Here is a 13,311-nt window from a genome sequence, read left to right as displayed (position 1 = left end):
AAATCGTCTAGAAGATGAAGGGAGAACGACGAGACAGTTATAGATGAAGAGGAGCAGAGAAAATGAGAGGGAGAGATGGGGAGGGAGAGAGAGTTGGGGAGAAAGAGGGAAGGGGAGGGAGGGAGAGAGAGGGAGGTAGATGGGGAGAGAGATAGAGATAGAGGGCATTTTATCTGAGCATCTGAACAGTGTTTTTTAAAAGGACGCCATAGACCATGTCAACAACAACGATATCTATATATAAATCCATATTGTCTGATGTAGCCACGCCTCTTGTGCTCATGTCTGACCCTATCGTCTTACCGACGGTCCCACGGCAGGACGCGGACGCTCAGAACATCACCTGGGCTTCTGCCAGGGGCGTCCGTCCGTCCGTCCGTCCGTCCATCCGTCCGTCTGTCTGTCTGTCTGCTCGGCCTCTGCCAGGGGCATCTGTCTGTCTGTCTGCTGGGTGACCGTCTGTATGTCTGCTGGGGGACCTGCCAGGACCGTCTGTCTGTCTGTCTGCTGGGGGACCAGTCAGGGGCGCAGCCCTCTGTAAGACAACACCTCGGTCGCCCAGCCCCGCCCTCACAACGCGCCCTACGGCTGGGGAGGAGTCAGGAGTCAGGAGTCATGCCCGGTCGCTGCATAGGAGACAACATGGTATTGGAAGCTACATGAATATAAAAGCAGGCTTTTAATGACAGATAAACCCTACATTGATGATACAATGTTTTTTTGCAGTTAATGAGTAATGGGGATCGGCTTAGATCAGGAGGTAGAACGGGTTGGCTGGTAACCAAATTTTCTTTTCGATCCCCGGCTCCTCCTAGCTGAGTGTCGAGGTGTCCCTGAGTGAGACACCTCACCCTAACTGCTCCCGACTAGCTGGCTGTTGCACTGCATGGTTGACTCATGCAGTGCAGTGTGTGTGTGTGTGTGTGTGTGTGTGTGTGTGTGTGTGTGTGTGTGTGTGTGTGTGTGTGTGTGTGTGTGTGTGTGTGTGTGTGTGTGTGTCTGTGTGTGTGTGTGTGTGTGTGTGTATGTGTGCGTGTGTCTGAACCGTTGCTTTGGATAAAAGCGTCTGCTAAGTAGCCTAAATGTAAATGTAATGACAGATTCATGCATTGTGATGAAACGTAATTTAATCTTCTGTGGAGTCGTTGTTTGGGGCTATGAACCCTGTTCAACACAGGGTTCATTCAGAGACACAAGGTCAACGAGCTGACACTCTGGAGGTGATTCATGAAGCATCTCTCGAACACAGGTCAAATCCAGTCTATACTGGTAATTTTCGGTAGAGCCCATGGGACCTATGAGATCGACAAATATAAAAGGGTTTCAATGGAGAGAAAGTAATTATTTTCTGGTCCCAGTATTTACATGCCCCGGAATACACAAATGTTGTTTGTGGATTTAAATGATAATTTTTTATGCAAAGAAAACAAAATATTTTCTTGAAGAAGTTTGATAATGCGACATGAGTGTCGCTGCTGCGACACTCATCCACGCTTTCATTTCATCCAGGCTTGACTACTGCAATGGTCTTCTCTACGGCACCACCAACAAAGTCCTCAAATAACTCACTGGTACCCGCTCCAGAGAACACATCACACCTGTCCTCCGTGAACTCCATTGGCTTCAAATTAAACACAGAATCAACTACAAAATCGTACTCATCACCTACAAGGCCCTCAACAGCCTAGCCCCCCCCCTACCTTGCCGACCTCCTCCATCACCACGCCCCCTCCCGATTCCTCAGGTCCAATTCTGCCAACCTGCTACAAGTTCCACGGACTGAGCGACGGACTTGGGGTGATCGGGCCTTCTCAGTTGCTGCCCCCACCCTTTGGAATTCACTCCCCTCCCACATCAAAGTCTCTCCAACCCTCTCTTCTTTCAAATCTGCCCTCAAAACAAACCCTTTTCACACTAGCCTTCCCCACCTAACTCCCACCTTATTCTTCATGTTTAACCTCTGTTTTTCTTTTATTCCTAGTCTGTCTTACATAGTTTTGATAGGGCAATATGTAAAGCATCTTAGAGTACCATATTAAGCGCTATATAAATTTTATTTATTATTATTATTATTATTATTATTATTATTATTATTATTATTATAATGTTAGGTGTTATGTGAGTCGCTTTGTGAACTACAGCCCCTCGCTGCTCTCGACGCGAATGATATACGTCACCACCAGCACTTGGAACTCCGGTACAGACATGGCGATCTCTCTGCTCCACTTCACCGCTTTTTTCCAAGGGGAGGATAAAAGCATCGAAAGAGGTGAAAACCATTATAAGTCGGGGCATGTGGAGAGTTTCAGTTATGCCGATGAGGAGATTGTTGGTCTTGTCCACGCCAGTTGCAGGGAGCGTGACGTCACATGCGAGACGTGTAGTCTTTCTCATTGTGTTTTCTCTGCAGCCTCATCAAACTGAACAATTGCACAATAAACGGTCAAACTCTTGACATGAAAAATTATCATTTAAATCCACAAATAGCATATGTGTAATCCGGGGTATATAAAGACTGGGACCAGAAGATAATTACTTTCTCTCCATTGAAACCCATTCATATTTTTCGATCTCATAGGTCCCATGGGCTCTACCGGAAGGGGCGTGACTTCGCCACTCTATGGGGGAGTGGTAAATGAGCCACGCCTACAGGTTCAGCATGCAGGGTTGCCAACTTTGGGACTTTGGCTGGAGTCATAAGTCCGTGTCCCCCCCACTATTTGAAATACGAATTTTGTCCCCATCACTTTTAAAAATGTGCAAACCAATTGCGACTGAAAAAATCCCCACATACTCAACCAAAATCGTCGAGTCTAAATTCATGCGATAGGCGCGCACAAAGACATCATTTATTAGGTAGGCCTACCTAATAAAACGTTGGAACACACAAGACCGGAACCCATAGCAACGCCGGTAAACAAACCCCGAGAAGCCCAATCCCCGCGCTACGGCCATCCGGAGGCGCACAGAGCTTTTGGCCGTGATATTATCTATACAATTATATTATATTATATTATATTATATTATATTATATTATATTATATGTAGAGCTCCGAGAGTCGCAAACGGCAACAATCACTTTCTCCTCCATGCTGTAGTTCACCCCGGACTGCACTGCACTGAGTTTGACGGTTGAACGCTGATTGGCTGTTACGTTACACATGTCACTCAGTGGCCAAGGTGTTGAACGCTGATTGGCTGTCATCACGCGAAATTCGTGTCAAAGTTTAAATATTTCAGCTCGAGTGAATTTGTCGCGCCACAAATCCTCGTGAACGCGCTCGCCTGTGCACGGCGAAAGTGTGGCGCGACAAATCAAAACAAATCAAAAAAAATTGCCCGATACGCGTCTATACGTTCACTTTGTATGGTATCTTGTCGCCCCGTCGCGTTTGGTGTGGACGCACTGGAGTAGTTTCAAGACAGACAGCCAAAATTTAAAATAGTCGGCCCTTTTGCTTCCTGTAAAAAGCATGTTTGTGACACCGGATAACGATATGGATACATCATCTAGCCTGCATGTGGAGGGCCACATAAGGTAAGAAATTGGTTTACGTATACTTTGCTGCTGGTTCTGTTTGCTCGTGATGACCTGGCCAAAGGTTACCCACGGTCCTAAGCGATTGTGATCTGATTCTGGTTGGTGCTCCAGCTAGTATGCATTGTATATATAGATTGCAGCTAGTAGCAGCTACACACGGTGCGATTGCTATGCCAATGTGGTTATAATTGTTTTGTCTGATTGAGATATGTGACGACTTGGAGCCTGGTAGGCCTATCCTGACATAAATATGTTCTCGCATAACCTGTGTGATTATCCTAAACTGTAGGGGATTTTATTTGCGGGCAATTTGCTTGTGATGTTGTAACGAGTGAAGTCTACATTGGTCCTTCGCAAGTGTTTACTGGTGGTCAGGATTTGGCAGATGCAATTCTCCTCTGGGCGCTTGTTTTTTTTTCTTTTTTTACTGCAGCATAACATATGCTACCAGCAGCCCTTGCTCGTCTTCAAAAGGCTGATGCTCAGTATCTCGTTTCATTTCGTACCCCCTTTACAGTCTGGCATTGTTTGTCTGGTAAACTTTGTTGATGTCAAGATAAGTGTTAAATTGCCAACACTGTTCTTTGTGCTGTGTGTATTAGTATTACATATCCCGAGCCAATACCCTGGTGTTTCCAACGCCGTTTTGCAAAACAAGCCAAAACACAAACTGTGATTTTCAACTTTTATTGTTCGAATAGGATTTTCGACCTGACAATACACTGTAGAGCATATTGTAATGCAGCGTTGAATGGATGAATAGCTTACATAAGGGTACCCAGCACTTTTCAAACCACACTCAAGCATATGGTTATTGTCCCCACCACTTCTAAAAACAAACTGAAGCCCTTGACTGGAGTGAGACTCTAAAATATTAGTGTGAGCACGAATTTTTTTGACAACCTTAACCCTAATTTTTTTTTTTTTACAAAAAAGTCATTGTTTACTTAGTATAAACCCTCATTTATGAAAAAAATTTAAAGAATGGAAACGCTTTTTCAAAATGTACAATTCATTTATTGATTGCACTTTTACAAAATAAAGACAGGCATCTCAAATAAAGACAGAAATTTCAAAAACAAAAGGGACACAATAGTTACCCCAGCTCCCCAGAGCTGGCTGGCTGGCTGTGGGGGGCTGTGCGTGGGGGGATGTGTGTGTGTGTGTGTGTGTGTGTGTGTGTGTGTGTGTGTGTGTGTGTGTGTGTGTGTGTGTGTGTGTGTGTGTGTGTGTGTGTGTGTGTGTGTGTGTGTGTGTGTGTGTGTGTGTGTGTGTACACTCAGCACAGGCAGAACATAGAAGTCACAAATTAGGCCTGTTGTATGCCACAGTGGCAGAATTGGCCTGCTTCATAACCTCTGCAGGAGGTTCGTATCTGAAGCAGGGTTCAAGGCTGCTCATTTTCATGGTCATGATTGACGACAGGGTGCCTTCAAGGGACAGTCTGTTTCTGGTGTCAGTCTTGTTTAGGCCAATCAATGAAAATGTTCGCTCAGCATCCACATTTGAATGAGGCATGCTCAACACAACCTGGGCCACCTTGAATAATTTGGGGAATTTAAAAGTGCCACTTGCCCGATTCTTAAGATTTCCAAAATATACCCATAGGTAGGCCATCCTGTGGTACTCGGGACCGATGTGGGCGTGTTCCCCTGACATACGGCACTTTGGTTTCTCTGAATCCAAAAGTGTACTTCTGCTACGGTACATGACAGAGGATGGGCGTACTGTGTTGACTGTGCAGCGTTCCCCTGACCTCCTGTAACGTTCCCAGGAGCTTGCTGTGGAGGGGTTCAGGAACGCCACGCTGCTGCTGAAGGCTTTAGGACGCATCTTGGAGAAGAAGGAAGACCTGCATCGGCTGTTGATACACGGACTCGGAGCAAAGATGAGTGGACTCACTTTACCAAACCATTATTCCCAATCCATGGAAAATGGGAATAAATCAAATGAAACCCTGCCGGTATTTAATGGTGTGTTTTGGTTGTGCAGGTGTTGTTCTGGTTTGAAACTGTTAAAGGGCTCCTGGCTTCTGAGTGCTACAGAAACGCTGGCTCTCTGCAGAACCTTGCTGAAGAGTTCTATGACTACTTCCTGGTAAGAGTTGCGTGCTGCTTCCTATAGTGATGCGTTACCCTACTTCTTTGTGGTTTTTGGGGGTTCCATGAGATGCTGGCTAGGACAGGAGTACGTTTAGGGGATGTGCACGCTCACAAATCCTACTTCAGATTAACATCAGAGGTCTGGTAGCTGATGAGTTTCATCCTTTAGAGCAGGGGTTCTCAAAGTTTTGACAGCTGAGGGCCAATTTAGGAACCCAAAATTTGACTGAGGGCCGCCAAAGGAAAAATAAATTGGCGGGAAACGCCGTCAGCATCCCAGTGGTGAAAAAAAACATTGCACCGTGGACCTCTAGGAGAGAGGTCAATTGAGGTCTAAATCACGAAACTGAGGTTCATCGTTTCAAAGTAATGTACAGTCTGATTAAAACTAACATGTAAAAGGATTTAATTGAAAGCTAGAGAGAGTCGACTTTTTGCTTTATATTTATTTATTTTTGTTTAAATTAATATATTTTTTTTTATAACTTACATCTGTATTTCATTGCGGGCCGCCAGGAATGTTTCTGCGGGCCACCATTGGCCCGCGGGCCGCACTTTGAGAACCAATGCTTTAGAGGTTAAGTTAAGGACCGAGGTTAAGGTTAGGACAGAGATTGGTTAGGTTAGGATAGGATATTTAGTGTGTTAGAGTTGCGGTTAGCCAGGGATGGCTAACCGGATGGCTAAGTTAATAGTTTTTTTTTGCTTTTTGCTCAATAGCTTCCGAGCTATGGGACCCAGAGGCTCCAGACCAATGTAGACCTGTCCGACTATGTGGTACTAACAACACACACCTCACTAAAAATTATGATTTTGCACCTCCAATTTTATTTGAATTTCTTAAAAATCACATTCATTTCCTATGGAAAACAGCTTTTTGCTCAATAGCTTCCGAGTTATGGGACCAAGAGGCCCCAGACCAATGTAGACCTCTCCTACTATGTGGTACTAACAACACACACCTCACTAAAAATAAATATTTTGCACCTCCAATTTTATTTGAATTTTTAAAAAATCCCCTTCATTTCCCATGGAAAACGGCTTTTTGCTCAATAGCTTCCGAGTTATGGGACCATGAGGCCCCAGACCAATGTGGACCTGTCCTACTATGTGGTAATAACAACACACACCTCACTAAAAAATTATATTTTGCACCTCCAATTTTATTTGAATTTTTTAAAAATCCCATTAATTTCCAATGGAAAATTGTTTTTTGCTCAATAGCTTCCGAGTTATGGGACCCAGACACCCCAGACCAATGTAGACCTGTCCTATTATGTGGTAATAACAACACACACCTCACTAACAATAAATATTTTGTACCTCCTATTTTTTTTAAATATTTTAAGAATCTTATTAATTTCCTATGAAATTGCTTTTTGCTCAATGCTTCCGAGATATGGGACCCAGAGGCCCCAGACCAATGTAGACCTGTCCTACTATGTGGTAATAACAACACACACATCAATAAAAATTAATATTTTGCACCCCCTATTTTATTTAAATATTTTAAATATCCCATTAATTTCCTATGGAAAACGGCTTTTTGCTCAATAGCTTCCGAGTTATGGGACCCAGAGGCCCCAGACCAATGTATACCTGTCCTACTATGTGGTAATAACAACACGCACCTCACTAAAAATTAATATTTTGCACCTCCTATTTTATTTAAGTTTATTTAAATTCATTCATTTCCATAGGAAATGAATGGGATTTTTCAAAAAGTCAAATAAAAACGTTGGCGCTATCTATGCTGCCACCGTCAAATTACCGGACATCTGGCAGAACAACCCACGGTCGTCGTTCCAACATATCGAAGCCCAGTTCCAGCTGAGAGGAATAACACAGGACGTGACTAAGTATTTCCACGTGGTGGCAGCCTTAGATGCCTCGACGACGGCCAGGTGTATGGCGCGGTTGGAGGCTCCTCCAGCTGTCGGTAAGTATGACGCGCTCAAGGCGTTCCTAGTGGACCTTTTTGAACTGTCGGAGCTGGAGAAGGCGGACCGCCTGCTTTCCCTGCAGGCCCGGTTCCAGAACAGAATGCCTTGGGGTGCATCTGAGATTACAGGGGGTGCACCAGTACTATACTAAAACCAGCTACCCAGCTTCAGTTCAGACTTCGCTTTTTTACACACAGGCTTTTCCTACCATAGACAAGCACTTCTGCGTAGTTCTACTAACATGTTGGGACAACAAACAATTACTGTGCTTAAAAGATGGTATCATATCATGTCTTGTGATGTGGAGAACATTTCAGCTGCAACATTAGCTTATTGATATCTTAGATAGCTTTGAATATGAGATTTGAGTTTTTGAGGTGTAAAAAATAACAGAATTCTACACAAAAAAAAAAACATGTGACTGCAATTCAAAAATAACGTTTATTTTTTTATAAATTGTGGCAGGATATTTGACATAACAAATAATTGTACATTGCCACTTAAAAATAAAACAGATTTTAGCTGAAAAAGGAAAGAACACTTTCAGACTTTGAACTTTGAACTTTGAACAAAAAGTAATCAGTATAATACTCTTAAAGTTAACACGATTGTAAATAAATGCAATAAAAAGAAATATGGGTTCTTATGAACATAATACATTTAATACATGTATTGGATATCCAACGGATATATAACTGTTGCTGCCGAAGAAGTTCAACGTCACTACCGTGCGCACCATAGATATAGAGTGGCGAAGTCACGCCCCTTCCGGTAGGGCTCATGGGACCTATGAGATCGAAAAATATGAATGGGTGTCAATGGAGAGAAAATAATTATTTTCTGGTCCCGGTCTTTATATGCCCTGGATTACACATATGTTGTTTGTGGATTTAAAGGATAATTTTTCATGCAAAGAGTTCGACCGTTTATTGTGCAATTGTTCAGATAAAGGCTGTAGAGAAAACACAACGAGAAAGACTACACGGCTCGTATGTGACGTCACGCTCCCTGCGACTGGCGTGGAGAAGACCGACAATCTTCCCATCGGCATAACTGAAACTCTGCACGTGCCCCGATTTATAATGGTTTTCACCTCTTTCGATGCTTTTATCCTCCCCTTGGAAAAAGCGGTGAAGTGGGGCAGAGAGATCGCCATCTCTGTGCCGAGTTCCAAGGGCGGGTGTGGTGACGTATTTATATGCGTCGAGAGCAGCGAAGAGCTGTAGTTCACAAAGCGGCCTCACATAAAACCTAAAATTATCAAACTTCTTCACGAACATTTTTAGTTTTCTTTGCATGAAAAATTATCATTTAAATCCACAAACAACATATGTGTAATCCAGGGCATAAAAAGACTGGGACCAGAAAATAATTATTTTCTCTCCATTGACACCAGTGTTTCCCATACATAGACCATTGTGTGGCGAGGCGCCACAGAATCAACATCGAGCGCCACGAATTGATTCTGTCTTTTTTTTTATTTATTTTTTTATTATTATTATTATTATTATTATTATTATTTTTTTAATATATATATATATTTTTAATAATGCGATTTGGAAATCTAAAAATCGTTCCGTCCATTCATCTCTGCATAGCACTCGTTCTCCCTGTCATTCTCTCTCACACACACACACACACACACACACACACACACACACACACACGGAGCGAGAACGACGATGCTAACACATGAACCCACCGATGTCACCCGTCGCTTAGCAACCGGACACGCTGGGGTTGTTAAGTTACCGGACTACTGAAACTACTACGGAGTGATAATAACAAAGACGTGAATCAGGCAATAAATCCAATTTCCTTGACAGCGGTAATGTTCGGTGTGCATTAAAGTACAGACGGAGTGGACCAATTGCGAACTACTGCAGCTGCTCCAAGTTAAACCCCAAACTAATCGGAATAAGTATTTATAGCGGACTACACCACCTATTCTATTCTGCATTGAATTCTATTCCGAACCGATTGAGGCGTGTATATATATATATGATACTACCACCCCCCCCCGCACCACACATTGGTCCTTGGTCTGTGGGAAACACTGGACACCCATTAATTTTTTTCGATCTAATGCCGCGTTTCCACTGCAGGGTGCGGAACGGATCGGATCGCAAAGGTGCGGTAGGGAGGGGGCGGTATAGCCCAGCTCAGTTCCGAGGTCGCGTTTCCACTGCCGACAGTACCCTTGGTGGTAGGCCGGATGTCAATCGCCGCGGCAGCTACGTAAACATCGTAAACAACGTCTTCCTCCCCAAGAATGCAGACGAACGTCTCCACCTCCTTGTTCGCCCAAGCAAGCTTTTTACGCGACATGTTAATTGTAAAGAATAATACCTCGAAGCTACTGTTTGTTTGTTTTTATCCCCGCGTCACCCGGAAGTGACGATTCTGTCGACCAATCAACGGAGGGGGGGTGTAGCTAGAATTTCACGGGACCCTTTCAGGCGTCTGGTCTCGTTTTGGGTACCGCAACGGAGGAGTCCCGAGAATGGGGCCGGAACGGGTACGGCAAAGTCCGGGTCACGCCCACTTTTGGCGGTGGAAACGCGACCCGACCCGCACCTTTGCGATCCGATCCGTTCCGCACCCTGCAGTGGAAACGCGCCATAATAGGTCCCATGAGCCCTACCGGAAGGGGCGTGACTTCGCCACTCTATACTATATGGGTGCGTGCAGAGTGGCGACACTTCCATTGGACTCCGTTGTAGCGCCTACTTCCGGGGTATGGAGCCTCGAATAGTTCCAAACAACCATTTTACGGCGTAGGAGATCATCCATTTCCATTGCTGGCCGTCGAGTAACTTCTGCGGTAAATTTATTAAATAGCTTCCTCTTTTGAATTGTCAACGGTCTATATTGTATCAGAGGCCCTTTATGATGCATATACTGATATTTATTTGTAAATTCACAGCGTAATTATATATATATTTATCTTGGTAGACGACCGTTTGCCTGCTAGTTTGTTAGCTCAACTTCGCCATCTGTGAAGGTAACTACCTTCACAGATGGCGTGAATAGCTAGGAGGAATAGCTACCTCTTTTGAATTGTCAACCGTCTATTGTATTAGAGGTCCTTTTATGATGCATATAATATTTATTTGAATATGCACGGCGTAATTATATATATATATTTGTCTTGGTAGACGACCGATTGCCTGCTAGTTTGTTAGCTCGACTTCACCTGTGAAGGTATCTCCAGGGGTAAATTGATTAAATAGCTACCTCTTTTGAATTGTCAACTGTCTATTGTATTAGAGGTCCTTTGATGATGCATATACTGATATTTATTTGAATATGCACGGCGTAATTATATATATATTTGTCTTGGTAGACGACCGATTGCCTGCTAGTTTGTTAGCTCGACTTCACCACCTGTGAACGTATCTCCAGGGGTAAATTGATTAAATAGCTACCTCTTGAATTGTCAACTGTCTATTGTATTAGAGGTCCTTTTATGATGCATATACTGACATTTATTTGTATATGCACAGCGTAATTATAGATATTTTTATCTTGGTAGACGACCTATTGCCTGCTGGTTTGTGAGCTCGACTTCGCCATGTGAAGGTATCTACACCAACAATTACGAAGTTCAGTAGTGAATCAAACTTTTATTTAGTTAGTTATTTATGTTGGTTTACTAGGATCATTTAGGTTGATTTAAGGACGGGTTTTATGATGCGATAGCTAGTAGAAATAACAGTGTTTGTTTAATTATATCCTGGAAAGGGTGATGTTCAGCACATGAAGCCCTACAGATGCCGCCGCTTCAACAATGCTGATTATGATGGGCGGTGAGTTTAACCTGTATGGCTTTTTCGTTTTAACTTCTCCAGTCGCCCCATCAGTCCCTGGCAGTCTGGTCCCTGGAGCAGCTGCCCCTGAATCACCTGCCCCTGGCAAAGTGGCCTCTTGATTGCTCTCGGTGTCTCCTGTCATGTCCTTTTCATCGCTCTTGAAATCCACCTCAATTTCTCCCTCAATCTCTGTAATAATTACAAGGTAATGATGCTGTTTTATGTATTTTGACTTTGCATTTGCAACTACTGTCATCTCCAATGTAAGAAAATTAATTAAAGCGAATCATTCTGTAATGTGAATTAAATCATCTGCCACAATCAGAAACCAATAAAATGTATAAATGGATCTACCGGCAATTGTTAATTGGGTAGAAATGTGTCTTATCTACATTGTGTGCAAATCCTCAGTGAATCCCTGACCTCTGGTTGTTTTTTAAACTGAATGTACAAATATGAATTATGTAATCTCATTAGGAGTGTAGTCTATCCTTGAATTACATGAAATGGGGAATATTGTTAGCTGCATGGATCATACCGAAGTTTAATTTGATGAAATATGTGTGGTCCGTTGCACTTGGTTCTGGAGGCACCCTCACAGAAGGGGCCGGGGGTTTCCTCCTCTTCGGCTTAGGGCGATGAATGAAAACTGTTGGGACTGCATCGGGCCTCAGCTTCAACATCCCTTCTCTTTTTGTGGCAGTGAATTGGTCATCTTCAAACTAAGTGTACCTTTTTATAGGTAGGCTTGTAAGATCAGTTTCCATTGCACTTAAAATATCATTGAAAAGTCATAATTCACTACACTTAGCATTTCAAAGGGCATAATAATTCTATCAAGTGATGAACATTAATTACACATTACATAGTTTTTGACAGTTGCTGACCCCTGTCACTTGTACGTTTTGACGTCTGACCATTGCCATCCATTTCTTCCTGCGCTCTTGGTCCTTGGGGAAGCCATACATGTAACTCTTCTCGGACCGATTGGAGCATCCAAACGCTGCACAGCCAACCATGGTATGACCATTGATCTAAACCAATTTTGAATTTGCTCAGGGCTATTATAAGTATTGTAATGGCATAAAGTATATTTGCAATGTTATATGTTAATGGTTTGCCCTAAGTATATTATATAGTGTTCCCTGCTGTGTCCATTGTTGAATCTGTTAACACAATCACACTCACTTGTTCTTGTCACACTAATTGTTTAATACAAATAAAAACATCTTGATTACTTTGATTTTAATACAGATGTAGGGTAAAAGTTAAGGTTAAGCCAGTATGCTAACACGAACGTGAAGCTTTCCCTCAAACTTAAAAACGTATCTAACCACTCTAAAGGTAAAACTGACATTAACAAATATGCAATAATGCCGTAACAGTCAGACAAATACTTGTATGTGTTTTTTTCATTCATATTTACCATTCAATATTGAAATCTCTGCTGTCGTCCCATAGAATAACATTTGACTGCGCGGCGTGTTTGGAACTATTGAGGCTTACATGAACCACGTGACAACCACGTGACCACCCTGTCGGCGAGATCATAGCGTGTCGCAACCTTTAATATGTCCATGGTCGCAAGTTAACTCTCGCTCTGGGTGCGTGCATTTTGCACACGATGCCGGCCGGCGGCCAATCACAGCAGCGCTGATATAGAGCGACAACATTGCGACCTCGAGTGTGATATTGCTTTATACAACAGTTATACTAGTAAAATGTACTGTTAATAATAATAATTGACAATAGATTTTGATTTCTTTGTTTATTTAATCATATAAACGAATGAAATTGCTTCCGGCAACAAAAATAGATCCCCACTGAGCGGACTGTTGCCAAGCAACATATAAACAAAACACCATACATAAATGCGGAGTGATTTTGTCAGTTTGGTGAACAGTCAGAGTGAT

The sequence above is a fragment of the Gadus macrocephalus genome, chromosome 2 (assembly GCF_031168955.1).
Source record: "Gadus macrocephalus chromosome 2, ASM3116895v1".
In the NCBI taxonomy this organism is placed as follows: Eukaryota; Metazoa; Chordata; class Actinopteri; order Gadiformes; family Gadidae; genus Gadus; species Gadus macrocephalus.
Note: the sequence above shows the minus strand (reverse complement) of the source record.